We start from the raw sequence: 7,554 nt of genomic DNA on the forward strand, positions 1-7,554 counted from the left end.
AGTCCAGCATAAAACTGGCTCGGACCCTAACAGCCCAACCCCATCAACTGCAAGTTAAACTTGATTTTAAAACCTTAATGCAATCATTATCACATAATGTGATAATGTGTAAAACATATACATAAAATGCAAATAAGAAAGCAAGAAAGTTATAGATTTTGTGTTGATTTGATAGAATTTAGGGATTCAAAGAGCAAGTAAACAGGTTGCATGCAAATAAACAAACGATGCTACTGGTGGTCTAAAATTACATTTTACACACTAATATCTTTGTTACAGTTTGCAACATGTCTCAGCTTATAATTGTTTTTACAACTTTACAACAGAGCTTTTCACAGTTCTCAGCTTTGTTCCCCCAGCCCTCTGTCATTTCATGAATGTAGCATCATTTACGACAGTGTACTGTAGTAGTACTAGTAGTAGTTTGAAAACCTTAAGGCATGCAGGTATGTGAGGAATGTCAGTAGTGTGACTCCAAACATCTGACTCTCAGCCTGCTGGGCCAAACACAGGCCAACCGACCATAAAGCATATAACATGAGATTATTGCTTCAAACACTGAGCTGAATTGTGCAGAGCAGTTTTGGACTAATAAATAATGACCTCTTTTGTGGAACAGGTATTCAGTTCTGAGGACACATCCAAGTGTTTGAAGGTCTTAAGCTCTGATGTGTCATATTTTAGTAGGTGTATTATAGACTTCAGTGGAAGGTTGCTTGTTATTATGTGAAAGCATTTAAATGAAAAAGAGTGCATGAACTTTATTAACAAGTTTAACACGTATTTCTCACAGTTCTCATTTTTATTTGTCTATTTCAGTGCTAAGACCACTTAAATGGGCTGTAAATGGGATAAGCACTGTTCAATTGCATAAGATCGTCCCATGCCAGGCTACCAAAACTATTTCTTTCTGCTTTATTAAAGTTTTGAATGCTGTATACAGGACCTAGGTCAGCCAACAGACTATTTTCATCATTTGCCAGTTATTTTCTTGATTAATGACTGAATCATTTTGTCTATACAATGTCACAAAAAACCCTTCCATTATAATTTCCCGGAGACCTGAAATGCCTCTTTGCATCAGACCATCGCGCCAAAACCCAAAGATATTCAGTTTAATATCATATAAGACAAAGAAAAACATTGTCGCACATTATACTAACTATTCTAAATGTTTAATTTTTCAATGAAAAACTGTTTTTTATTTGGTTTAGTATAGTTTATTTAGTTGTTGTTGTTGTTTTAACTTTTTTGGCACACTCTATTTTTATTTTCTTAACTATAATTAGTGTTTTTATGACATTTTTAGACATACTATACTCTTACCATGATCAATGTACTATTCTGAATTGTTTTTAGGCATTTTTGGACAAAACAGTTTGGCTTTATTTTTTTATTTAACTTTTTTTGACAAACTATAGTTTGTTTGCTTTTTTAAATTTTGGACACCCCATAATATGATGTTCTCCTGTCATTTTTGGACAAACTATACTACTTAGTGTAACAAAATACTATAACTTTTTAACATTTTAAACATTTTAGGCATTTTTTATTTATTTATTTTTTACTTTTCTTCATACATACTATAGTTACTATACTATATTCATTTTTTTACATCCCATAAAATTGCGTTTTTCTGTCATTTCTGGACATATTATGCTCTAATATGTATCAACAGAGTATAACTGGGCCATTTTGCTTGAAAAAATGTCTTTGTGTGTTTTATATTTATGTTCATTGACTACAGGACCAAATCCATGGTGTGATAAAACAGTTATAATTTCCTACTTTTTTCAAGTTCAGAAGGATCAAACCAAATGACAGAACACATGGTGTACAGACATCTCCTCGGTGTTGAATCATGCGTCATATTTCATAGAAATGTATCCTGGCAAGCGTACAGGAAACAGAAAATGTCCTTTTCCTTGTACCTTTCACCCTTCAGTGCCAGCATCCCTTCCGGGGGATCACATGGATGATCACTTGATGCGTTTAAAGTGCTGCTGTAGCCGACCACATAAGAGCCCTTGTGATTTCATGCTTTGGGTACGATCTCATTCATGAGTACAAGTGGTTTTACGGGGGAAAATATAATGTGAAGATTTTTAACTTCAACTGCAGATGATTGTTTGCAGAAACTTGATTAATTAGAAGTATCTATCAATATATTGATCCAATGATTAGTGATCCAATATCATTGATGCAAAATGAAAGTATAGCTTCATGTCATCATCTTCAAGACCCTTTTATTTTGAAATTAACACCAAAATGTATTCTTCTCATTACAAGAGATTTTTATTTAAATGTCTGGAATCAGGAATTATATTGTGGAATCATTTTTTATTTTATTTTTTGTGAGTTGATAAACATATCATGGATTGTGTTAAATGTTAAATTGAATTGATTTGAAATCAGACTTCATATGATATCATTAAATATTGCATTGTTTCCCAAAGAATCAATATAATATTTCATTATGATGAAGCTTGTGATTCACACTCCTAGTGGTATGGAAGCTAGAAATTGCCCAAACAGTCAGTAAATAAGTTACTGTTAAATCTTGACCTGAAAAGTAACCAAACAAATGGAGTAAAAAATACAATAATTGCCTCTAAAATGAAATGGAGTAGAATAATAAAGTTACATATGTGCAAATACTCATGTACCTCAAAATAGTACTTAAGTACAGTACTTGAGTAAATGTACTTAGTTACTCGTGGACTTGTTTGTGTGGGAAATCAGCTGAAAACAGGTAAAATGCTGGCAGCACCGAACCATCTAATAGTTATATTTTAGAGCTATTTCAGTGTGCACCAAAGTGACATGGCTAAATAAAAAGAAGAATGTTATTAATATTGAAAATGGAAATGCCAGTAAGATAAGTATTGTCTGTTTTGATCAGAGTGGCTTCTTTCACTGAACTTTTCTTCAAATAAATAGTTTATAAGCCCCAGGGTGCAAACTAAGCCCCCTTACTTCTACTTTTAGACCTTCTGAAGCTCAGCCAAAGTTTTGTCTTGTCTTCAGGATCCCTTAAGATTTAAATCAAATACAAGAAAGTTTCTTATTATTTAAATTCTGCCTCTTTAATCATGACCTTCACAGAGAACACAAGCTTGCCCCCTCATGTTGACAGTACAGGCTTCCCTTATTTATCTCATTCAAGTGTAATTCTCCTTCAGAGCCTCTGTCGATCACAATAGATGGAAAAAAAGAGGATTATTTATCTTTTTAATACTCTCGCCACAGTACATATAAAACATTAGGCTTTATTTCTTATTTTTTTATCCAGTGCATACGAAACATGTTGCATTATAAATTTTTATATCACATGTACTGTGAGCTACAGTGTGTGTGTGTGTGTGTGTGTGTGTGTGTGGGTGGGTGTGTGGGTGGGTGGTTGGGTGGGTCGATCAAGAAGTAATTATTTCTCCTCTTAAGTTTAATTCAATCTCTGGTTACATTGGTGGTAATGTCAGCAGTAAAGCCGTGTTGCGTTCACCCCCAGAGTGTATAGTTCAAGGATTGTGTCAGTTTGAAGGGTGTTATTCTCAAGTATTTTTTTTTTCTATAATGCTACGGCACAATAGCTGTTGCCAGAGTTACGAATGACGTGAAGGATTAATGAATGGATTGTCATTTAACAAGGACAATTTCAAGATTCCATTCAGGCTTTTTTCCTCCAAATGCACTGATGTGAAGATAACCTTTCACAGTTTCAAGAAGGCGCTGCTTTTAGCTGACATGTTAATGTAAAATCTGTTTGTTTGCTTTTTAATATAAAAGACCTTTGGACAACAAAAGAACCATTACATTTCTCTATAGCTGTTTCAACAGTGTTTGTGAAATGGGATGCTGCAACCTTTTTAACCATGCTCGTACCGTAGTGTGGTCGTCCATTCTGATATCTCAACAACTGTTGGATGGATTGCAACATTCGTGTCCTGATCAGGAAGCATCATCGTGGTAACATTTTAATTTGTACTTACGTTTATGACCAAATAAAATGAGTAAAGATGATAAACAATTGCATTGAGGTGCACGGGAAAGAAGAGAATTAGGTGTATACCTGTGTCTACTGCAGCCAGATTATGCTGGGCTGGGTTGTGGGGGCAGCAGGCTAAGCAAGGCATTACTGACGTCCCTCTCCCCAGCCACAATCTCCAGCTCCTCCTGGAAGACCCAGGCCAGACGACAGATATACTCCCTCCACTGTTTTCTGGGTCTTCCCCGGGCCTCCTACCAGTTGGACGTGCCTAGAACACCTCTAACAGGAGGCATCCTTACCAGATCCCCAAACCACCTCAACTGTAGAAGCCAAACGTTTGTGGGAACTAGTGGGTTTGTGTCCAGTGGAAAAGTGGCTTTAATGGGCTTTAGAGGTGCTGTTTTTGTGCTCATTTGCTCTCTTCATTCATTCATTCAGTTGAGAACAGCTCACCTGGCCCTGAGCGAAAAAGTAAATAGCATATTTTCCAAAATGTTCAATTATTGGTTTAAGCTTACTCTTGTTTAGATTGCACTGAGGTCAGCCCTACACGCGGGTGTATGTTACTGACAGAGTGAATGATCACGCTTAGTTGGCTCTACTGCGCTATTGTTCAGGTTTATGATATCATAAAGGTTATCATTACTTGTTTGTATTACTGGGACAAAAGGATGCTAACTACTCTGGGCATATCCAGAATATTTACATCATAGACTCTAACATTAACCTTCCTGTAATACATTTCCCACAAAATCTTAATATCGCATTGACCAAACACGGTCAATCTTATACTCGGTTTTGACCTAGTCTTGTTTAAAGAGCAACGACACTCTGTGTGGTAGGACACTCCAGCCAATAATCCAACCCCATGAAGAGAGACAGACAGAGCAAGTTGTGCAGTTTGTTGTTGCGTCATGCCACTTTGCAGTAAAACCTCCTCTCATTAGAGGCTCATTCAGTGCCTGTGATTGATAATCAGACGTCTCTGTCCCGGCAGGCAGGAAGCCTTCCTCAGCCGTTCATAATCGAGATTGATGTGAATGTTGTCTGTTGTCCGGTTAATTGAGCTCTTAAATGTCAAGATGCTGCTTCAATGCCTGCAGTCAAACTGTTAAAGGATAAGGCTACTAATATTCTATATTACTGGCAAAAAATCCCATTAAAAGACCCAAACCAGCAATGTGTTAGCCAGCAGTTGGGTCCTGAAAATCTTTTTAAACAAGGTCCAAAATATAATAATAATAATAATAATAATAATAATAATAATAATAATAATAATAATAATAATAATAATAATAATAATAATAATTTCCTAAAACTGCTGGGTCCTGTCCTTTTTTGCAAACATTACCCAAACTAATACATTTGTTTGGGACAAGTGTCAGCTGTGGATTAATACACATTTTCTTCTCTGCAGCAGCAGAAAGATGTTTGTTGCATTATAAAAAGGTTGTTATTAGTATTACCATTTATTGGAAGTAGTAGTTTTGCCAACAGATGGACATAGATAGGTGGTCACAGTATGAAACAACAAAAACAACAACCCTCCCACCCACACCAGCCCCCACAAAGATAAAAATTAAATAAATACATACATATATAGGTCGACTAATTTAATGTTTTTTGTCTGCTTTTGAAGTAAAGCACTGTTTTTGTGGGCTGCAGTTCAAGTGGAAAATAATTCCAGATAGTAGGACCATAATGACTGATGGTAATTATAGCATAGTGGTGTGTTTGCCTGTGCTGTGAGTGTGACAAGAGTTAGTGGATGAACCATTAAGAGGTCCAGGCTGTGCAACCTTTTGGGGGATGGAAAACTGAATTCCCTATTACTATCAATGCAATTTGACATATTTTGAGATTATAATTATTTCCCTCTGAAATGTAGTGAAGTAGAATTATAAAGTACCACAAAATGAAGAAGCTCAAGTTCTCTAAAATTAGTTGTTATAACGATTATAAGTGCTTACTTTCCACCACTACAAACAGGTAATTTGAGTATTTTCTGTGTCTCACCTGTTTGCCATCATAAGTTGGACTAGTGTAAAGTGGCACATCACTGCAGGCTGTCCTGTCACACTGCTTATCACTGATTTCTCATCCAAGATTAATCCTTTTCCTTTTCCCTTTATTTTTTTTTTTTTTAAAAAGGATGTATGTGCAGAAAAAATGATCACTCAGCACAGTGAGACCAGATCGCTGCAAGAAAAAATAGGTCAGCACACTGGAGAAATGAGTACTGAATGATCTAAAAGTTAAGACGTAACAATGTGAGTTCAAATTTGATGAATGAAAGACAAATTGTCTTGCTTTCACAGTGTGTATATTTTTCTTCTTGAGTCTTAATGATATTCATGTGATTTACAAAGCCAGTTTGTTGATTCTGGGAGCAACGGATGTCCGACCTCAGTGTGACCCTTTTAGGGAAACTGTCTCTGGCAACAATCAGTTTTGACCATAATGAGGTTCTCTGTGAAGAGTCATGCTGCAGCGCAGGAGGTTACTAACAGAACAACATGGAGAGGAAAAAGCGTGATTCTCTAAACTTTTGTGGCAATATTTATAGTATATATACAAGTTAAGCAAATAAGAAACCTACAACATTTTATTGTTTCAGTTCTCTGTATCCAACAAAAACCATTCACTTTGAACTGTCACAAGATGATCTGATGACACATCACATCGACTCAGCTCTTTTAAATGTATTGATGTAGATTGGCTGTTTTCCCTGTAGCCCCGTGGAGTCAGCTCTATAAAAGACTGTTAAGAGTTCCCTTTTACAAACCACATGAGAAGAAAGAAAAAGTCTTTAATCACACACTTATTCTTGTACTTCTATCGTTGTGAGGACCATTCATTGACATAACACATTCCTCCACCCCTTACCCTAACCTTGACCATCACAACTAAATTCCTGACCCCAACTTTTTACCTTAACCCTGTCCTAAACCTTATTGTAACCAAGTCCTAACCCTCAAACAGGCCAAGAAGTTACAACCTGCCAAAATGTCCTCACTTCCCAAAATGTCCTCACTGTGTTGGTTAAAAACTACTATCGGTCCTCACTATACAGCTTTTCCCTAATCATCTCCTGGGGGCTACTGCATAAGAATTCAGAAATCCAAGATAAAAGAGAAAGACAGTGGCAAAAAAATGTCCCGGTAGGACGCATAAAAAACATGTTTATGAGTTGGACGGCCAGATGGTGACATATTTACAACCAGTAATGGTCAAATCATGCCCCTTCTTAAAAACATGGAAATAGTGTAATAGTGTCTTTGTCTTTTTTTAAATACAAAACCATTTGATTGACAATTTATTTGGTTGCAAATATTCATCATGTCATGTCATGTCATGTCTTTTATGTATACCTACATGTAAAATATATTCCTGTCTTACTCAGGCGGCAACCTCTGGGTCCGAGCAGTGAGGCAAACCAGGAAGTGCCTTAAGCTGCATTCTACCAAAAATTCCGTTAGGGGGTGCTGGAGATGGTGGCTGCAGAAGCATTTGGGTCCATTAATTTCAATACAAATGAGAAAACTTCTCACTTGATTTATTACCTA

Source organism: Centropristis striata, chromosome 19, assembly GCF_030273125.1.
Source record: "Centropristis striata isolate RG_2023a ecotype Rhode Island chromosome 19, C.striata_1.0, whole genome shotgun sequence".
Lineage (NCBI taxonomy): Eukaryota > Metazoa > Chordata > Actinopteri > Perciformes > Serranidae > Centropristis > Centropristis striata.